Source organism: Ambystoma mexicanum, chromosome 11 (genome assembly GCF_040938575.1).
Source record: "Ambystoma mexicanum isolate Mex_15411 chromosome 11, UKY_AmexF1_1, whole genome shotgun sequence".
NCBI lineage: Eukaryota > Metazoa > Chordata > Amphibia > Caudata > Ambystomatidae > Ambystoma > Ambystoma mexicanum.
The window spans coordinates 1,247,255,175-1,247,278,011 of record NC_090934.1 but is presented as its reverse complement, the minus strand read 5'-3'; the positions used below and the strand labels follow the sequence as shown (position 1 = coordinate 1,247,278,011).

At 46.3% G+C, this 22,837-nt stretch overlaps 1 protein-coding gene across 7 annotated transcripts in view; it reads right to left on the bottom strand.

Annotated features, from left to right (window-relative positions):
- The window catches only part of MYO9A (myosin IXA), a 1,154,601-nt gene that overhangs the window by 1,117,149 nt on the left and 14,615 nt on the right, over positions 1-22,837 (bottom strand). The window contains exon 3 of one of the 7 annotated variants that reach the window (XM_069624659.1): positions 13,322-13,507. The exons of 5 other annotated variants lie outside the window; for them this stretch is intronic. The gene's annotated coding sequence lies outside the window, so the exon portion shown is untranslated. Of the gene's footprint in view, positions 1-7,855; positions 8,625-13,321; positions 13,508-22,837 lie in introns of those variants that run through there. One more of the 7 variants, XM_069624660.1, reaches the window with a different exon arrangement.

The window sequence follows — 22,837 nt, the reverse complement described above, 5'->3', positions numbered from 1 at the left end:
TTTCCTGACATAGGGTGGGATGAGGAAAACCATAATCTGTACATAGTTAATGTATTAAAAGAGAAATGGGACAACAGGGAAAACAGTTCAGGGGGCAACAGAGAAAACCATACTGGCAAAATGACTATAGAAGCGAATACAGGTATAATAACAGGAGATACGACAACAGCTATGGGAGGTCATGGGAACAGAATTTTCGGAATAAGCAATATAGCTCACAGCGAAGTTGGCAGAGTAGCATGCCGCCAATGGTCCAGGGGGGTTGCGGGGGAAACAACTGGACACCACGAGCAGAGTCGGCACAGTGCCGGAATTTCGAAAGTGGGGTACATTGCAGCTGGGGGAGAAATTGCAAATTCAGCCACAAGTGTGAAAAAAGTAGAGGGGATCATAGCAGCGCAAACTGCACCAGGGCATCAACAGCCGGCAATAGAACCACTGAGAAACGTAACTAGAAGCTGGGGTGAGAAGGGGGCCTCTCCTGTTAAGATTGAAGCGATGGAAAAGTGGCTCCAGGCATTCCCAGACCAAGAGGCCGCCACTATGATTAGAACTGGTTTTCAGGAGGGTTTCAACATTCCGTTTACAGGACAGGGATCACAGAACACTCCAAAAATTTTGAAATCAGCATTGGAAAACAGAAGGGTAGTAAGTGAAAAAAAAATCAGGAAGGAGGTAGAACTAGGGAGGATTGGGGGTCCTTGCACACTCCTGCCATTCAGAGACTACATATGCTCACCTTTGGGGCTAGTCCCAAAGAAAGAGAAAGGGGCATTCAGGTTAATTCACCATCTTTCATATCCTACCGGGGCATCTGTAAACGACGGCATCCCACAAATGGAAGCAACAGTAACTTACTCAGATTTCCAAGAGGTGGTGGAGGTAGTCAGAAAGGCAGGAAGAAGGGCATGGATGGCAAAGGCAGACATAAAATCAGCTTTTCAACTGTTTCCTGTAAAAAAGGAGTCACAGAAATGGCTGTGCATGCAATGGGAGGGAAAATATTTCATTGACAAATGCCTCCCCATGGGATGTGCCATCTCATGTGCATACTTCGAAAAAGTGAGTTCATTCCTACAGTGGGCACTCACCAAAGATGGAGGAGGCCAGGGTGGTCCATTACCTGGACAATTTTTTATTCATAGGGCCGCAAGGGTCAGGACTGTGTAAGGCGACCCTAAACAAATTTATAGAGTCAACAGGTGAATGAGGTGAATGGGGTTTCCCGCTGGCAGAGGAGAAAACAATGGGTCCAACACAGAGAACACAGTTTTTCGGGATAGAAATCGACTCAAGGGAGGGTGAATGTTGGATCCCGGAAGGAAAAGTGGCAGACCTCTTGAAAACTATAAATGATCTAAAGGGAAGGAATAAGGCCAGTGAAAGAATTGCAGTCACTAGCGGGAAAGCTAAACTTTGAGAAATTCTACCTTGTATGACCCTTCCTGCAAAGGAGCATTGAGCTGAGAACAAGAGGGGCCAAGATGGGTCATCACAGAGTCAGGATAGGAGGGGGAAATCAAGAAGGACATGGAAGTTTGGGGAGAATTTCTGAGGTTGTTTAATGGATCGGTTATCTGGCGCACGCCTATCAACCAGGAGGGAAGGAGAGTGTTGTTCACGGACGCGGCCAGGGGTTTCGGTTTTGGGGCAATACTAGGAAGAGAGTGGTGCGCAGAGAAATGGCCAAGGGCATGGCAGGAGGCAGCTTGGACAAAGAATATCACGCAGCTGGAGCTTTTTCCAATTTGGGTAGCATTATGTGCGTGGGAAACAGAGCTGAATAGCAAGGAAATGGCAGTTTGGTCAGATAACATGGCAGTGTTGCAAGTATTGAATAATGGGAGTGCATCATGCTCACTGGTGCTGGTGCTAATGAGAGCCATCACACTCGAATGTCTAAAAAACAATGTATGCATAAGAGCAAGGCACGTATCTGGTGAAGCAAATGTGGTGGCTGACGCCTTGTCTCATTTTCAGTGGGACAGGTTCAGGGAGCTGAGGCCGGACACCAAAAAGGAAAAACGCCCACACCAAAAAAGGCATGGGTTCCACTGAAAGCGCTGGAGGAGAAGGAAAAGTTAGCCATAAGGTTAACGGGAAAAAACACAGGAACCCGTACGGGTCATAGAACACCTGTCCAGTAACGCCCTAACCTACAAAATGGGTAAGCAATATGGAAAACATGTGCAGAATGTATTGGATGAAGCAGGAGTACAAGATGTGGGGAAGATTACAACATTAAAAATGTGTGAATTCTTGGAAGGGGCTTTTTGTAAAGGGAAAAGGAAAAGTTGGGCGGCAGCACATTTAGCCGCAGTTGCAAACACTGCAAAAATAGCAGGGGTAACAGACCCAACCAACAGCCCTTTGATAAAGTATGCAATGAAGGGTTGGGCAAGGTTGGAGGGAAAAAAAACAGATAGTAGACCACCTCTGAATTTTGGGAAACTGGTGGTACTGCTAAAAACGCTGCAGGACTCATGTAGCAGCGAGTACGAGACAACTCTCTTTAGGGAAGCATTTGCACTAGCATATTACAGGGCCTTCAGAATAGGGGAGCTAGTAGCCCAGAATACAGTAGCAGGGGATGGCCTGGCAAGAAGGGATGTTCGTATGGGATCCAAAAGGCATGTCCCTATTCCTGAAGAAATCTAAAACTGACCAGGCGGGTAAGGGGAGAGCGATAGACCTCAACTGCATCAGAGAGAAGGACCACTGTCCCAGGTGCATCACTCAACGTTTCTCGACATCCGACCGGATGTCGGTGGGCAACTACTAATACTCAGGGACGGCAGCGCACTTAGCAGGTACCAGTTCCAGGCAGTCTTGAAGAAAACGGTTGCCAAGGCAGGGTGGGATCCGGCAGAATTTGGGACCCACTCATTTAGAATAGGTGCAGCCATGTCAGCATGGGCAGGGGGCCTTGGAGCAAAGGGTGTAAAAAAGATTGGGGGTTGGAGGTCACAGTGTTTCAAAAGGTATGTAAGGGAGGAACGGATATGAACCCCTCTCACCCCACTTCTACAGATACGGGCCCCTACAAATCGGCATGGATTGTGGGGCATTCGTTCATGACCCGGGCAGGCAGGTGGATTGAGGAGATCGAGCAGGGACTCCACTTCAAGAAGACAATCACGTCCTGGTGGGGCCTCCTGGGCATGCACTGGGAGGACATTCATGACAGGTTGTCAGACTTGGTCGGTTTCAGAGACCCTCCCCCCCCCCTGAATACCTAGTCATACACCACTTGGGCAACGATCTAGTCAGCACAAACAGTGGAAAATTGCAAAGAGACATATGTGAGTCACTACATGACTTAGCACACTGCTGGTGGAGAACTGAAATTTTCATGTCAGATATGAGACCACGTAGAATCTGGTACGGGGCACAGCGGAGGCAGGCCGTGGAAATGGCAAGGAGGAAACTGAACAAAACAGTGGAAAAATACTGCAGGAGCACAGGCCTCCATTTTATAAAAGGCACAGTTTTTCTCCAGGGGCGGGGTGCACCTGTCCAACAAAGGGATGGGGATTTTTTCAGACAATATTTTCAGGGCACTAGAGGAGCGGGGATGTAGATAGGGGTACCTTTGGGGGGGAACCTGAGCGGCGGGGGCAACGCCCACTCAGGTGTGGCGGCACATGTCCAGGAACAGATGCCCGAGGGTAACAGACTTGCCAAGGAGAAGGTTGGCATCTCCAATCCTGGACACAGTGTGCCCAAAAGCACACATTATATAATTTTTGGTGTGTATTTTCTGTAGAAAATAAATGCCTATGGCCAATAATTTGTCCACAACAAAACTGTCTGCAATTCATTCCAGAGTATAGGAGGTAGGAACCTAGAGCAAGGGGAAGCCCACACTACACAGGCTATGCCCCAGGCTCCGGGTCGTACAAAGTACGGCACGATGGAGGGCCTGGGGCGTTAGGCGCAGGGTGGGGGGGGCGAGATGGCGCGAAAGCACAAGGGGAGGGGCAGCCAGGTGGCGCCCCTGCCCCAGCGTTGCCAGGGCAGCAGCAAACACCACCAAGAAAAGGTGTGAGGGTAACTAGCAGGGGGGCCGGGGAGGGCCGCCTCCCCAAAGAAATAACAATGGGCTAGGGAGTATAAGTAAGGCCCTGAAATGAGGGGAAAGCACAAACCACGTAAGAAGCACTCGGGTAAGCTTCTAGGACCTGGAAAGGGAGAAATAAATGTTTTCCACCCAACAATTTCGGAAGGAAGGAGACGAACCAAGGAGGAGCTGGAACGCCGAGTACTCTCTTCGGTACATGGTAGAAGAAAGTCGTAGGCGGCACGTGTCCTGGAACAGATGCCCGAGGGTAACAGACTTGCCAAGGAGAAGGTTGGCATCTCCAATCCTGGACACAGTGTGCCCAAAAGCACACGTTATAACATTTTTGGTGTGTATTTTCTGTAGAAAATAAATGCCTATGGCCAATAATTTGTCCGCAACAAAACTGTCTGCAATTCATTCTAGAGCATAGGAGGTAGGAACCTAGAGCAAGGGGAAGCCCACACTACACAGCCTACAAGCTGTCACCGATATAAGAGGTGAGGAAATGGCAGACGATCTACTGCAGGGCCGCAGCTGTATACAAACAGTAAATCCGAGTAGAGGCACATACTTACAAATACTTTCATTGTGTTTAGCCAGTAAAGTACACACCGAGGGACTAGGCGCAAACGTCCTTCTTGGGGCAACTGCCAGATCTTGGTGGCATTTAACCACTTCCGGTGGCCACCAATAGCTCTGATGTCCAACAGAAGAGCCTTCCGGGTGGCGAGTCGACTTGAACACCGGGAAAACAACCCCCGTTCCACGTGGGGCATCCAGACTTGGCCAATGCTCAAAGGCAGGTGTTGGAGGGGTGCGGCCGCGTGGAAGGGGGCTTGCATACTCAATGGTTTCTGTTATGAAAGGCAAAGCACGCTTGCAGAAGACCCTGTGAACAATGCAACTAATTGAGTTTCCTCCATTTCAGACGGCCGCGGGGGTCCGCACCCTCAGCGGCACACACAGGAAAAGAGGTGTACTGACTGGGATGGGTCACTCGGCGAAACGCGTGGACTTGCACACAGTATCCCCGACGTCACTGCATTGATCTCGGACCAGAGGCCCGGCAATGGATAATCTGAGCCGGTACATGGGGAGCGCAGACACATGGCCGGACACGGGGCAGGCAGGAGCAGACACAAGAAGCATTGACAGGCGGACAGGAAAGGGCAGATCTGCAGAGACAGATGCAACAGACACAGTGGGCTGCCAGGGGACACGTCTGGTGGGAGGGGGTTCGCGAAGAAAAACCCAGGCACCAGAGGGGCGGCGCGTCGCTTCCATGCACTGGCAAGATAAACAGAAATGTGTGCAACCGCCCTGCACAAAGGAGGAGGCAAAACAGTAGCGTATACAGCACCCACTGGCGTCACAACCAGCTTGCATGCCAGGCGTAGGATCGCCCTCCGAGGGGCCCCATCCCATGCCGGGCATAGGATCGCCACCACAAAGTGCCCCATCCACGGCTGCTTTACGCAACTCCCACTCTAATCACGAGCCTTCACGAGAGCTCCAGCCTCTCCCACTATAAGCCCCCCCCATGCCTTCTTCCATTCATGAGCGGCTTTTGTTTCCACGGAAGTCTTTCCGCCCAAAACATCGGCTTCGTACAAACGGCGCACCTGCAGCCGGCGACCAGCCTTGCTCACCTTCACCCCTCTCCTGCCAAGGCCAAGTGGCAGTGCGGGGTGGCACAGGCTGCTGCCCATGCCACTCCGAAAACAGGATCCCACAAGGGCCGGGGTGCGGGCGGTGCCAGGAGGAGGCAGGGTTTAGGGGGACAGAGCTGGCAGTTGACCCCCGATCAATGGAAACGTCCAAAAAAAAAAAAAAAAAAAAATAGATTTAGGGCGCCATTTCCTTCATGCTGCTTCTTTTCCAAACTATATATCAATTCCACTTTAAACCACTTCCATGGTACTGGTGATGAGTTACTTCACTATGCGGCTAATAGTTTTGACCAGTGTTGCTGAGTAAATATTCTATAAAATACACAATTTGCATCCCATTGTATTAAAAAAAAAAACCTCCCCTTGGGTACTATTCAAACAGAGTGGTTTCTGTTCGCCATAAGCAACGTTTTCTTTTACTTGAACACACGGCACAGCTCCTGCAGCTCCCCTCTTAAAGCAGTTGGGTGGCTGCATCCTGTGTGATGTTTCAATGTTAATAGGGGTATTTATTCATGCAATGCTTGTCAGATACCTGTAGATTTATTTATGCAATGTTTGTCAGCTCTGGTTGGGGGGGGGGGGGGGGAGAAAGCGCCAGCGAGCAAACTAACTAGGAATTTACAGTCCTCAACCACGACCCAGTTTATTTATTTATGCAATGTTTGTCGGATACAGGTATCCGACAAATCTTGCATAAATAAATAAATAATGCAGTCCATGTATCCGACAAACATCGGATCATGGTTGAGGGCTGTAACTTCCTTTGGTGACCCCTTTGCTCGCTGGCGCTTTCTTTCCTCCCCCCCACCAGAGCCGACTGGCCAGATCCAGAGATCCGGCTACACATCTGGGGCCGGATCTCGGATCCTGCAAGAGCCGGCCCAATCGCCAGCGCTGGCTATAAGGGTTTTAGCTTAAAGCAGAGGGCACATGGCGTGGGTAAGGGCTGTAAGACTAACAGCCCTCCCGCCCCCAATTTACCCACAACAGGAACGTGCAGACCTGCTTTCAAAGGGCCATGGGCTTATGTTGTAAGTGTCTAGGTTGACAAGCATCAAAGACAAGAAAAACGGTGGATAGGAAACTACATTGAACACTCTCAAGTGTAATGTTGGGAAGGAATCCACAACAGGCCTTGTAACATTGGTTAAGGCCCTCTTCTGACTCATTGTTTACAATGCAACTGCCAACATTCTGTTGTTATAATTAAGCAGTAATGCCTGTGGCCACAATACAGCAAAGTGCTGGGTCATAACTCCCAAACCTGCCCTCAGAACACTACTGCAGTACTTTTTGACCCTGCAGTTTAATGTAGATGCCAAACGTAAACCAATCTGCCTGGAAACAATAAAAGCAGAAGATCACATGGGAATGCAAGCCTTTCCAAACATGATAGCTGGGATGCGCAGAAGGCCCCCTTTCCACTGGTATGTTGAATGGGGCAAAGGATGTCAGGTGAGCGGGTCACCCCAAGCTAGCAAAAATTGAAAGGGCCAAGCAGGTAGTGCAGTTCCAGTCGGCCCCAGAACCTGGCATCCTTCGAGGGATGAGAGCATGGAAGCCAGGGGTGCAGATTAAATTGTTCCAAGGGAACGGCCCCTCCAGTTGCCAATGAGTGGCAACCAGCTCTCCAAAGTACATGGCATTTCAAGGTAACAAGGTCTTCAATCTAAGACTGCTCCTCATCTGGAATGGGGCTGTGACCCCATTTTAGAAAGGGTATGGGTGTGAGCTTAACGAGCAGCACCCCACTCTTGGGTGTCAGAGCCAGTAGAGGTACCAGTCATTCAGTTTGAGAGTAGACATGCACCCTAGTCCTGGACACTATGCAAGATAGCGCACACACAGCCCTTCCATTTCACACAGTATTTGGACTAGCTTTGATTTTGTGGGAAATGGGTTGATGGTGAACAGCTGGATCGTTTCAGTGACTGTACAGATCCGGTGGTCGGGGTTACCAGAGTGTACAGGTCTATACTGCAGCATACCAGCCCTTTGCCGAGAGACTATGGAGTAATCGCCACATGAAGCGTATTGGTCTGTACGTGTCATCAGGTGGTAACTAAGAGGCCCACTCCTAAGAGTAGGGGCATGCTCTGCGTCTGAGGTAAATACTGACCGGCTCTCATGTCAGTGGCGTAGCCAGGCGCCCCCAGCCGTATTATCCGCTCAGCCTCAGTGGTGACTAGCCAGAGCAACTGGCCTGCCTGCGCTGTAGGTCGGTCGCTTCCCAGGCCTGTGTTTCGGCCAGCGGAACACACTCACTGCAGTTTGCCGATCAGTGCCGGGCAGCCATCCCTCCTCTATGCGGGTCGCTCGTTTTTGTTCAGCAGTGTCTAGGCTTCCTGTGCCTCACCGGTTCCTGCATGCATTAATTTCCTGCTGCGAGGGTTCCAATGCCTGGGCCAGGCTCCCCAACGTCCGGTCTCCCTTGCTGCGCCCCTCCGGGTGCAGATAACCTTCAGCAGGGCCTTCCCAGCTGGGGAAGCGACTGCCCGCGGTCCCGGGAGGAATGTCCCTTCAGAACTCCCTGCACACCCCCAGGACCCCTGGCAAGCATGCAGCCTGCCAGCAGCCGAGGGTGTGTTAATGCGAGCCGAGGATGCAAGGGACCGACTCGGATCTGCGTCGCCCAGGGGAGAAGATCCAGAGCCGCGAACAGATCCACAGGCCGTGGGAGGAGATCCCGAGGCCGGGTTTAGGCGAAACGAGGGAGAATCTGGATCCAAGCGGTGGCGGATCGGAGGAGGCAAGCTGCCCGCCGAAGCTTCTTCTGGGCAGGGCCGTCCGCAGCTCGGGGGACCCGCTGCGCCCCGGAACACCGGGGATAGCTGCTCACATACAGACAGGGTGGCCAGGGACTCAGCCGACACGTTCCTGCAATGGCAGCCCCTGTTGGAAGACAGCTGCTGCCAGGGGAGGCGGCGCTCGCATCACGCCCTATCCCTCCCCCTTGCTCGGCGGCCAGAGCAGCTCAGTGTGCTCCTACAGCAGCTGCCTCCGCAGCACAGCCGAGATTACTGAAATCTCAGAACTCTCTTCTTTGGGACTCGGCGCCGCCGCAACACGGCGCCTGACTGCAGAGCTGCACCCGCTGCAAACACACGCAGACTCGCAGCGCCTATCTACCGGCAGTCCGCAGGGATACACACACGGCGCATGTGGGAACGTGTGGGCCCGAGGCCCGTCAGCAGAGCACAACTACATGCTCCAGCATGCCAACTGCCCCTGGCGCGAAAGCCGTCACTGGTTTAAGGCATCGCACGTGCCGTCTACCTGGCAGCACAATGCCACACCCTACCAGGTTATCAATTACAGCCTATGCAATTGCTTACATCTGGTTTAGCTGTGGCAATTTTCGTTGTCTGGCAGTTCTGTTTCTTTAAAACTATTTGCTGTCCCTTGACCTCCGGCCTATAGTCCCTTCTGATGGCGAAGTGGTGCTCGAGAAGGATCCTTTTTTTTTTTTAAAAAAAAAAAGAGGGTTGAGGAATTCCAAAGGTCAACTATTCACAAAGGGCAGTCAGAGTGGAGGAGGACCAGGGTACAAGGTAGGCCCAGGCAGAGTGCGGTGGGTGCTGTAATAGCCAGTGCAGCCGCGAGTCTAGGTCACCTGCAGTCTTTCTGACGTCACTTTCGTTGAATCCAAATAAACAGGCCCATTCTATTCACACGCCAGCACACTCTGCAGTGGCTGAAGGCGACACGTGGCTGCTAGCATCAGTACCACAGTCTGTCACATAAATTAACATGATAATGGTAAGCTGCCGAAAGTGGCCCCGAGTCTCATAACAAGGCTCCTCGGACGATGAGGTCATTGTATGACAGCGGGGGCACAAGAGAAGCACAGCATTAGCCCTGCTTCCGCAACACGCATTCTCCTAATGGCTGAGTCAGGACAGACACACGAGCGCATCGCTGCCCGTGTCACTGCGGTCCACCACAGACACAAGAACCGGGAATCCTCAGCATTGCACAGCCACTACTCGAGCACGGCCCCGAAGGTGCATGCTGGTAACGGTTTACTGGCACAGTGATGACGTAACACATGGCTGTACCTGTGATGCAGCATTAGTAACAGGCGTTGCTAGAGTGTAATATATATATATATATATATATATTACAGTATGAAAACGCTCTCGCCACAGGCTGCGAGTACAGAGCAGAAGTGAACTTGGTAAAGGGCACAGAGAGGCAGCGCCTGCCCTGGGTCACACCAGAGCAAAGACAAGGGACACACCCAGGTGGTTCAGAGAAGAAACACCAACACTAGGTGCTGGCCCACCGCCCCAGGATCCAGAGCAGAGGCGCAGACAGCAGCACGAGTACACCCCGAAATCCAAGTCAAGAGACGCAATGCCAAGGCGCACCAGGAAGACGCCAAGGAGCACCAGGAAGACGCCAAGGAGGCCGAATAAGATAAAGCACCAGTAGCACACCCCAGGTGGACACAAGGGCAAGGCCAGGGTTAAGGAGAGTGAGGCCCAATCACACATGGCCATGAGCTCCAGAAGAGGAGAAGCAACAGTAGCAAATCTCCCAGAGGGCTGGCGGTAAAAGTCACGGAGAGGCCAAGCACAACAAACACTCCCTCTCTCAGACAAGGCATTTACACCAATAAAAACGAGTGTACAAATGTCACGCGCACACACACATGCAAATACAGGGACTGTTTAAAAACAGCCATTGTTCATGTCTGTTCGTGCACGCACAAGGTGTGCAGACCTCCCAGTTTCCCAACGCCATTCGTGAGGACATTGCATAGTATTTTTTTTTCTGGAAAATCAGTAAACTGTCATTTTGGTTTCCCTATTTTAGATGTATAGCAACAAATCCTAGAATTCCAAGGGAAAAAGAAACAGGACTGGAAAACTTTCTCACGCATGGCATGAGAGCTTTGGGCGTGCAGGAGGTCCCAAGTCAAAAAGGAAGATCTTCCTGGAATCATTCTTGAGCCATCAGGTGACTCCATCCTAGAGTCATCCATGGCTAGTTCAGGGAGATCATCCAAAACCATCCTGAAGTATGTGTATAGGCCACAATATTCAAATGCGATGACTCTAGAGTTATCACAGAAACTACTCCAAGAGGAGTTCTGATTACTTCCAGTGATGATCTTGTATTACTCCAGGGTGACACCTATGACAACTTCAGGATAGGTGGGGGATTACTCCAGGATGACCCTGTGACAACTTTAGGATGAGTTTGAAATTGTGACCGATTATTGCAGACTATTTCAGGAGGATGTTGCTTTCGAACGATTTAGGAAAAGGGTTTTGATTCTTTGTGTGTAAGATGGGTGGTATTACTATAGTGTTAGACTTATAAATAGTGTACTGGAAAACATGGAATTTGCAGCAGTTACTTGCCTTCTTTGCTAGAGCACTCAAATGTCATTAACTAAGGTTTGCTGATTTAGTATACAAAACTACAAATCCACCCCACAATGTCACGAACCAACCTCTAAACTCCCTCATTTCATATCTGACCTCTAGCTAACATGGCATCACACCCAATAAACTGCCACAATTACAAATCACTGCACTAAAATAAACACTTTCAGTGACCTGAACAGAATCCATTACAGGTCTACCTGCACGACAAGATTGCCGATCACTTCACCCAATATCACTATGAGCAGCTAACAATTAGTTCGACCATTCACCACACCCAAGAAAACATTAGCTGACCCCCAACAGAAATCCAATAGCACAAATACATGTACCATTTACAAGTTGGCACCAACCTACAAATTCACCAGATCAACTATAATAGTTCTACACACAAGAGCACTTGCATCTTCAGTTTCACAGAGCAGCAAGTGCGCTACAATTACATTGTAGATTAGTAGCGGGGGCTGATGTAGCAACCAAACTCGGTTGTGGTGATGTTACAATTCCAATGTTTTTTTTAAAAAAAAAACAATCTGAAAGATTGCGCTGGTGTGTGGTAACGTCTAGGTGGCAATTCATTGTCCAAACAGGCATGACCATCATACTGTAACAAGAACACACTGTTAAGACGTGGTGATAGAGTTCAGCTTGTCAAATTAGATCTGTCCGACAAAACCTCTGAAGCAAACAATTGACGGGTTACTTTATAGTCCAAGATTTTGCAGTTGTTGCACAGCTACATCTCCAGGAACTGCAACATTACACAGACATTTGCAGATTTAATGCTGTGTCTATCAATTGTCCAGGTAAAGTAAGGGGCAGGTTCTGAGGAAGGAATGTAGGAGGAATGAAGAACACTAGCCATCCCTGCCAAAGGTTTTCCAGCTTTTGTCAACAGCCATTAATACATTTTGGAATAGTCAGTTTCCAACCATCAGCTTTTACAATATCATTCTCTTTTTTCACTGCATCTTCTTTTTCCAGATTCCACCAGTAGCTGCTGGTTTTTCTCCTCTACCTTTCTTTTTAAAGCCTCAATTATAGCTTTTTGTTATTTCATCAAATGTTTCCTGTGTCTTAATACTGTTTCTTGGCTGCGGGTATGAAAAAGGCAAGTTGAAACTTCACAATGTGACTACCAGTACAACAAACATTTTGCCTGAGCTGTACACTGGGGTGACTCCCCTTAAGCATGATCCTATCCGCCCCGTTGGCGTTTTGCTTATTCTTGCTCTCCTTGGCGCTTTCCCTCCTTACCCATGCAGCTACCCACAACTCAGTGTAGCTGCACACATAAAAGTGTGTAGGGTTACATACCCAAGAGTGCGCTGTGACCACTATAATTTATAAATAGCGGCGAGCTGCGTCACCAATTCCACATGGTCTACGTATAAAGACCTTGAATGAATAGGACAGAAAACTGATGGTATTTGCGAATCGCGCTCTACCTTGGACATCCTAGATTGGTTCCCCAACCTGTGGACTAAACTTTCAGTTTTGCCTCTAAGGTAAAAAATAAATAAATAGTTTAGGAATTTCGATTTGGGGAACCAATCCGGGATGTCCAAGCAACCAATCCGGGATGTCCAAGCACCACTAAAGACTTTCAGCACACCGCGCCAGCCATTGACAGGTCTCTCGGGACTCAACCCTTTATCATCAAATACCATCAGAAAATTGTTTCAAGATATTTTCACAATCAACTTCCAAACCTGGTCACCATACCAAGTGTTCAATTTCAAGGCCTTGAAGACAGCTAAGGTCGAAACATGTGTCGGCTGACCACCTACAGATGAATAACCCGATATTGTTTTACTTTCATTCTAAAAGACTGTATACCTAACTTTAAGGAGGTAGAGTGTGATTTGCCAATACCAATCCATTCTGTGTCCTAGCTGCACACATACTCTGACCTGGACTATGATCCACGAGGGCATTCAACCCATAGCACTTTGCCAATAACATAAGAGAAATCAGGATACCATCTATACTTCAGAGAGTTACTCTAGAGGAAAGAAATGCTGTAAATGAGGTGGGCATTGTGCAGCATTCATCTGTATGAGTGGAAAAAAGGAACCACTCTGCATAGGGACGTCAGATGTACCCTCCTCCCCCAAACATCAAATAGATGAACCCTCAACAAAAAAAAAAAAATATATATATATATATATATATATATATATATATCTTACCTAACTACAAAATCATGACTGCCTTCAAATCCTTTTCTTCACGTATTTATCTTCTACTTTCATCGATACCCTCTATCAGCAATTTACAATTAACTTCACCAGGAATTGCAAAGGCTCAAATTCCCCATCCTTTCAAATGCAGAGAATTGTCGGAATCAAAAAGAGTGCCATGATTGGAGTTATTGTCTAAAAGAAGAAATAAAAAAAAGTCAATTTAGTATGTGCCAAGTATTTGTGAACCAGGTCTGTACCCAAAACCATTAATTTATAGTGGGCTTGCTATGGATGTTCCTGCCCGATTGTCCCGATTTATGAGTGATTGGTTAACTTCCTCCAAGACCTCCACCCATTGTGGCTTTAACTAGTTGCATCTGTTCGCAAAATTAGAGGTGGGTGTTCCGGAGAGGCAATACGTTCTTAACTGCAGAGCTCTTGTACCTAAAATGCTGCAGTCATTTTGTGTGTGTCCTTTAAAAGACAAGCACCTGTTTCAGTTTGTTAAACATGGATATCAACCATAGAGAGCCCCAGCTTGCAGACAGCAATATGTACAGGAAATAGGAGGGTATGCAGGGACAGAACCCATGAGCAAAGTGATCTTTACTGGGGGAACAAAAAGTCAATATTACACCTAAGCAGGAAGGCCTTTGCTAATATGAGCCAAGCACCATCCTCCAGAAGAGTCAGATGTCTCTTCCCACTCAAACCCCCCCCCCCGGCCCCTGGGGGGCAGAAATTATTTTACTCAAGGGGGAGGGAGGGGTCAGCATAAAAAGGCTTGAAGACCACTGCCTTAAAGGGAATAAGGTGACCTCCCGCTTTCAAATAGCAAAGCAATTAACAACACTCTTTCACGGCCAGGTCAGAAAGCTCCCGCTACCGTGCCAGTTCTCTGATACACAAGGCTGCTTAAAAATCCAGACAAGCATGAAAATAGCTCAACATCATCTAATCAGAATGAACTGGTCCCATCATTAGAGAAGAGGAAAAAACATTAAAAGCATTCACCCCAGATCATCATAAACAATGATCAAAAAGATATTTTCAAAATTAATGACAGGGATCACTAGCCCTACCAAGCATTCAATAAAGTTTACAGGCAAACTATCTTCAATTAACTGCTGAGGTCAAGTGGTTGGGAAAAAACAAACCGCACTGAAGGGGCAATAAAATCCCGCCAGGAACCTCATCAACCTATATAGAGAATGTGACACAAGGATAACTAGAACATGCAGCAATCCCGAGTCCCTGAAACATACATTTGTATATATTAAATCATGTAGCGATTTCCCCAAAGTGTTGAACAAACTAAATGTAGATGGAGTAGAGCATGAGTCATGGAGGGGGGGGTGCAATTAGAACATGGTCCCCTGCACATAAAGGCCGGCACAACTAGCCCTACTGTGAGCCAAAAAGGCCATGGAAAACGGGGGTAAACAAGCCATTTGTGTGTTCTTTAAAATAAATGGTGTAAAAAGCTCTGCCTCACGGGTATAGCATCCGTAACTTCTAGCAGTGAAAAAATATTCAAAAGCATTACAATACAAAATGAGTCTTGAATCCCGGACAGTTTGCTTTTTATGGGGGGTAGCTTTACAGAACCTCTTTAGGGGTACTTACTTTGACCTTGAACTTCACAGAGTACCTGCCCAGTACACTTTCATTACACAAATCTCAACAATATTCCCCAGCTTGAATGGGGGGTGGGAGGGGTTGAGACTCCCCTTTAATGCAAATTCAGTTGCTGGACATGCCACTTTTTATTAGTTGGCTGGTGTTTAATGGCTTAAGTGAAAGCAATGATCAGGTTGCAAGCATTGTTAAGAGAACTAAATAGATGGGGTGGGGGCATCTGTCCACTGTTGGTTAGGAGTCTTTCTCTCCCTTCATGAGAGTTTGGCTGTCCAATATTTGCAACCATTTTCTGTGCGCAGAATCACAACAGCAAATCTAAGCCCAAAGCACCCTTTGCCGCCAGAAGGAGGAATGCAGGAATCAAAGAACTCATTCATCAGGGCATTACAACCATCCCCAGCCTGAGACTACACCTGGCAGTGCCACACATTTCAAAACTTAGTCAGCCTTCATGCTAGTCAAACAAAACTTTGCTACTTGGCACATAAGCAATATTAAAGATGCTGCGAAAGTCACACACGCTTCCCACAAGCCACACATCAACAATCCCCACACAAGGGAAATTATGCCAGTTGGTGTGTGCACTGGCATGCAGCTGTCTGGGCAACTTATTGAAAATTACAAGCATTGTGCCCTCTATATACAATAGACCAGGGGTCTCCAAACTTTATGTTGGCGTGAGCTACTTTCAGTGGGGGGCCAACAGCGAGAGCTACTTGCGGGCTACAGGAGGGGTCAGGGTTGTTCATAAACATTGATTCTTTTTGCTGTAATTTCCCTTTATAAATATAGGGAATAACATTGTTTCATGATTATGTTAATAAGCTCAAAAATCTCTTTATTGCATTCTTTTTTATTAGAAGTTCTCATAAAAAGACTTTAGGAAAATGATGGGACATTCAGTGTGAAGGTTGACACTGCATGCCATCCACCAGTGCTCTGTAGTCTGGTGTATAACTTGATACAGCAACTCGAATGGAGTCACTCAGATGCTCATCGGTCAGGCGGGTTTGAAATTTCGATTTGATGAAGTTCAAATCTGAAAATGCAGATTCAAAGAGATAGGTGGAACCAAACATAGAAGTCACTTTTAATGCTGCTGTGCAAATGTTACTCTACTCCTTGTAATCAACAAAGCTCCAGAAATTGGTGCGAGATTGTCTGCTTTTCAACTGAATGTCCCCTTGCAGGCTGACAATCTCCAGTTCCATAGCAAAACTGTTCTTCACAAACATCGACTTCCATGAAGGGGTTTGCGATGAACATCACACACGGTTCAATCCTTTTGAAATTCCTTAACCAGTCACTGAACTCTTCATTAAGCCTGCTCATGAGACTGCTGTATTTGTCTATGTTCAGGACTAGCTGTATGCTCTGTCAGCACTTGCATTACAGAAGGGAAATGATGCATTTTCCTTTTCTCCACTTGTTCACTGAAAAGGTTAAGTTTGGACTTACTGTCTTTACTGCACTTATGTCAGCAATGGTTTTACCCTTTCCTTGTAAATCATGGTATTTAATTTATCAGTGAAAAAGAGGATAAGAAGGGCACTACATGTTGTAGTTCACAGTTTGTCCTTTAGAAATCATAGATATGATAATTAGTAGTTTGTATGGTTTATTTTCGCCTGGAGCTGCCAATCTCAAAAGAGGTCCTGTAGCACTAGGACCAAAATGATCAAAAAAACTTCCAAGAAACAAAGTGTATCCACTAAGTTAAGAAAGGCGCATCTCAGTTTGCCCCAATTTGGTTGCTAATATTCAGTCACTGATTTATGATATGGAAGTAATAGAGTTCCAATAAATTCTTTTGGCAGGAATTGTTTAATTCACATTCCTATATCGTTTGCCGCCAATGGAAGTTTAATTTTTATACATCACACAATGAGTTCTCATCTCAAATTGCCCATAATACTTTAGTAGCGACAGTAAATATGTTCGGGAGCGAAAATGCTCTAGACTGTTTATCTCTTCCACATGTTCAATTGTTAATGCGGACCTTATGTCTTGCATATAAACACTACTACGACAAAAAAAATTTTAAAAAATTTGACACACGCTGCTAATTTTCCAATTACTACGGCTACGGCGCCAATTGACGCTGTAGACAGTTAACTACTTGCACTGTCTCACAGAGTGCTGGTCACCATGGAGACATCCCCGCCCCCGGGCTAACACTCAGGGGTGGGGCGCGAGGCGTACGTGCACCAGGTCGGTCCACGACGCCTCGTACCGTCTCCATGGTGACCTTTAAAACGAAAGGTAAACTTACACGAGCGCGTTCCAAGCGGCTCAGTCTGCAGCTACACGTTGTGCACGGCAGGAGCTGAGTAAGTACAGCAGTACCGATTAGGATTAACATACCCACGAAAGAGATTGAGGATGACTCAAAATTGTTGTTTAATTTGCTTATAGATCTGATTGTGTATACGTACAACGACTCGAGTTCAGAGATCGGCTTGACCGAGGTATGACAAATATATAGAGCTAAAAGAAAATGATAGAATGTCTTTCTACTTTAGTCAACTAATTGACATACCGTTTTGTTTTATTTTTGCTTATTTCCTCTCCAAATGAACATGACTCGTGGATGGGTATGTGATTTTCGAAATAACTCTCTACAAATGTCTGCAATAATTGTTATATTTGTTATAATTACTATATTTGCATATACATATACTGTTACTAGTTAAACTAATTTTTATGCTTTTTGCTATAATACCGCCCTGAAGAAGGATTGTATCCGAAATGCATTGGCACCAAAGTATTATGGGCAATTTGAGATGAGAACTCATTGTGTGATGTATAAAAATTAAACTTCCATTGGCGGCAAACGATATAGGAATGTGAATTAAACAATTCCTGCCAAAAGAATTTATTGGAACTCTATTACTTCCATATCATAAATCAGTGACTGAATATTAGCAACCAAATTGGGGCAAACTGAGATGCGCCATTCTTAACTTAGTGGATACACTTTGTTTCTTGGAAGTTTTTTTTATTTAATTTATCAGTAACATCTGCCAGAAATGCTAAATCAAGTAGCCAAGAAATGGTGCATAATTGGCCGATGTTTTCATTTCTCGACCTCTTTGATTTCTGGCAAAAGTGAAAGAAAGCGACGTAGTATTTCCCCCCTGCTAAGCCATCGGATTTCCGTGTGTAGCAACAGATCATTATGTGCGGCAGATAGTTCTTCCAGGAATATTTTAAACATTCTGTGTTGTTAGGCCAAATTGAATTAATAATTCACACAACAGGGGCCATTACGTGATCAAACCCCATCCCTTTGGCACAAATTGCCTGCTGGTGGATGATGCAGTGGTAGTGCAATAATGGAGGGAAATCGGGGTCTGCTTTACAGCATGCAACAAAACCAGAATGACGCCCTGGTGCACCATCAGTTGTTATTGCCACCAACGTGTTCAATGGAATTTTTGTTATAACAAAATAATTCTTGACCTCATTGTAGATAAACACCTCTGGTTGTGGATTTCAGAGGCAACAAGGTCAAGAATTCCTCTTTGTTGGTGAAGTCTTCAAACACCATTCGAGCAAACAGTGCCAGCTGAGCAGCATCACTTGCATCAACCGATTCAGCACACTGAATGGAAAAAAAATATTGCATATGCTCAAATCTTTTTCCAATTGCCCCATCACATTGGCTGATAGTGCAGATACCCTCCTTTCCATTGTGATTGCACACCTGAAATGGCAGACAATTTCAGGACAGTTTTTAAAATCTTTTAGAACTGACTCAGCCACGAGAGCCATCGCACCTTTTACAACTGCACCATCTGTAAAAGTGCATTTGTGGTTTGCCAAATGTGCAACTATGAAGGATGCCTCTGTTGCAGCATTTACTTTCTTTGCTGGTTGGGTAAAAAATGATGTTGCATCTGCAGGGCAGCTTTTAGTTCAGATACTTTTTGGGAATCGCAGACTGCTTTCTTTAGGAAATTTATTTTCATAATTTGTATGCATTGTCCCAAAATGCCTCTCGACATTACTCTTTTTTTCCCACTGCAACTTGGCACTGCAGATTAAAAACACACACACTTCCCTTTTACACTTGCGAAAAAGAAAACGGTCTCCCACTCTTGATGAAAATTATACGTCTTCTGCCTTTTGCGAGATGATCTGCCTACTTCTGCATCCATGATTTCAACAAGTGTCGTTTCGTTTGTACGTTTCTTTTGGGACTGCACGTGCAATGTAACCTGAGGAGGGTTTTAATGTGTTCTTATGGTTTTAAAAATAATTGAGCACACAAAATTCTGCTTAGTCAAAAAATAAAAACCAATGACATTTTAGCACATTCGCAATTCCGAAAAATATTAACTTTGTGGCATGCACCTATGCCAAGTCATTTATAAAAGATGTTATATGCTTGACAAACTGCTTAATCACATATAAATGCTTATGTTGTGCTTACAGCAGTTATTAGGAAATTAAACTGGGTTCATGGGTGTCAACTTATGATATTCACTACAGGGGCAGAAATACCCCAACCTCTGCTCTGAATATAAGCAAGCGACCAGCCCAAACCATGCCCTGGCCAAACATTTTACAGGAATTGCAAAAGTCATACTATTAACAAGCAGGTTAATACATATCGGCAAGTCTCTCAACCTGCTGAGCTACCCTGGTAACCTTCTACTGTAGAGTGTGTCTATGGATCCCTTAATGTACTCAAAAATCGCTGTATTACCAACTGTATTTTTGGTGTACCCCAGCCAGGAAAGTGATTTAAAGTGGAATTGATGCAGTGTGGAGTTTGGAAAGAAGCAGCATGAAAGAAGTTGCCCCATTTTAAAACTTCTATTTTGAACATTTCCTTTGAGTGGAGTTCAAATCCAACTCCGCCCCCACACTGGCCCTTGTGGGATTCCCCCTTTACATTTTTCCCCATTTCCACTGCCAAGTGGAATAGTGTACCTGCACATCTCATTCACGTTCCAGTGGCCTACTGCACACCAAACGCGAGAGCTTCTCTTCAGAGGGTGATCCACCAAAAGAAGAGCCTGGGACCAACAAGGCTGCAGCTACTATTACAAACGGCAGGGCTCTGGCGAAGAAGTCCCGAGGTGGCTTGCTCACCAGAGCCCTGCCTTCTAAAAATCGCTTAGATGACTGAAAATGAGCCCAGGGTCGTAACTGAGTCATGCAGCCATCGTGCATCTCTGCTTCACCCTGGAGTTACTACTAGAAAAGGCAGGGCTCTGGCGAGGAAGTCCCGAGGGGGCTTGCTCGCCAGAGCCCTGTCACCTAAAAGTAGCTCACATGATTGCAAATGGGTCCAGGGTGAAGCGGAGACATTAAGCATCATGGCTATCCATTTCACCCTGGGCTTTGTTCTCCCGAGCTGCCCGACCCTCGCACATGGAACAGCTGTGCGCACAGGAAATAAAAAATAAAATAATATTACACCAATCCACCTTACTTCAGCAAGACATGTTTTCCTGGAATGCCACTGTCGGCTCACTCCTGCAATCCCAGCCCCAGCCACCTCCAAAACAAATCCAAAAATGATGAGGCGCCATGGTGCTTTTTAAAGAGAAAAGCCCGGGTAAACAGAGTAGCACAAAGAAACCACTGTGGCCAATAGGAGCACAGCTCCCAGCAAGGAACGTGCTCTGGCCAATCACAAGGTGCAATCTATATGCTATAGAGAATTGCAGGCCTGTGATTGGTCAGAGCACTTCCTGGCATCATTCATTTTTTTCCCTGAAACTCAAGCGCAAGCTACTTCAAAGGCTCTACTAGTAGCTCGCGATCGACTGTTGGAGACCACTGCAATAGACACATTCTTATAGGGGATATGGGACACTGCAATGTTCTTAAGCAGACAGTCTCAAATCTTGAATATCGCTGGGTCTGTGCAACTCTATCCTTCACAGTAAAGCAGCACTGCAGTGATTTTGGTCATACCCACTGAAGGTGCAGTCATGTGTACAAGTTGTATATGCACCGTACCAGACACATAGCAACGTCGCACACAAGGGCACAGCAAGCACGCGGATAATGGACCACTTTAAAGCAACCAGGGATTTTGCAAAGGTTTAATACATTAAGCTTCTGCCGTTTAAGCCACATGTGCACAGTCCCCTAGGGACCAGGGAGGGAGGATAAGTGCTCATCCAAACTAGCAATCAAAATATATGTTAACATACAGCGGTGCCAGTAAGATAGCAATTTTCTTGATATCAAAATAGTCACTCTATAGGCAGTGGTCTTCAAACTTTTATGACCCCCGAGCCCTCCATAAGAAGAAAAAAAAAATAAAAAAAAGTACCTGGCTTGGGCCCCTCTATACACATGGACTCCAAAGTGTTTATCTGGTGTAAAATGGTGCCAAATGGAGGTGTGGGTGGGGTGCCAAACAACATTCTTTCAAAATCATTGCTTGCAATAACTCAAATTAGAAGGCAAATATTTGTAAACGCAGCATTCAGAATGTTTTGCTACAGGGGACTGGACTAAAAGTAGTTGGATATTTATTTCATACTGTAACGTAGGACATACTCAAGTACAACAACTTGATTATTATCAATGCAGTCACTTGCAAGTTGGCCAGTGGCATAGTGGAGAACTAGTGTGAAGGGTGGGCCTGCCTTTCAGCAGCCAGCCATCACTATTGGGTTACATTTTTGCAATAGCCAACCACAGGTTTTCTTCCAGCTTTGACCGATATTTAGTCTTTAGGGCTGCAAGTGATGAAAATCCAATCTTGAAAAGGTATGAGGTGCTGAAAGTTAACAGTACATTGACTGTGTATTTGGATAGAGTAGGAAACTGCATTTTGCCAAAATCCACCCAAGGACAATTTTTTGAATTGGCTCTCCAGTAGACAGCAGTTCAATTAGTTCCTCCTGGACGTGTATTGGGTGGTGGGCGGGCCCCTACGTCTGCTAGGAAAGGTTTAACCACGCAGTCATGGATGCTACAATTGTCCTCTGAAAAGAACTTTTGGAGAGTGGTTCTGAGATGGTTTCCCATTAGTTCAGCAAAACATGAAAAGATCATACTCCACCTCCTCAAGAGCATCTGCTAATAATGGAAACGCATTCGGAATGCAGACATTAACCTTCCTCCTCAAAAGCTCCAACTTCTTGAATGCTGACATTTTTGCGTTCATAGCCATTGATGTGGTTTCTTTTCTGTGCCTTGCAGGGAGTGGTTTAGAAAATGTAGCTTTTCAAAGAGGTCGCCATAGTAAACTAACAGTACAAGCCAGTGTGAATCACACAGAGGCTCTTCTTTCGTCTGGTCTAAACCCAGGAGAAAGCGTCTCACTTTGTTCCCGAGTTCCTAAACACAATTTAAAACCTTTCCTCCTGGAGAGCAACCTGACCTCCGTGTGAAACAAAGCATCATGCTCAGCTCCCATTTCTGCACATAATGTGGCAAACAGACATGCTCTTGTGCGGTGCATCTTAATAAAACGCACATTTACAACAGAAGTCAGCACCTCTGAGAGTCCATTCCTCATATTGCGCACAGGCAAAGCTTTCCAGGGGATCACGCAGTGTGTCCACATGTGGAGCTAATACCAACACTTTTCCTTTTAACCAAGTTCTTGCACCAGCCATTGAAGGAGCACCATCCAAGCAAATACCAACACATGCCTCCCACTTTAGGCCGTGGGAACGAGTAGTTAAAAATGTCAATGACTATAGATGCAGTTGCTCTGCCCTGAATTGGTTTACAAAATATTTCAAATCACGATATCAATTCTGTACTGATAGAAGAGGACAAGTCAGTGATGCAGCAGAAAATTGTTGTGTCAGATATAAGGATACATTTGCATTTCTCTGCTGCACCGTCACTAAGCATTGCCCGGTTGACAGCGAGAATTGTTGGCAGAATTACTCTCAGCAT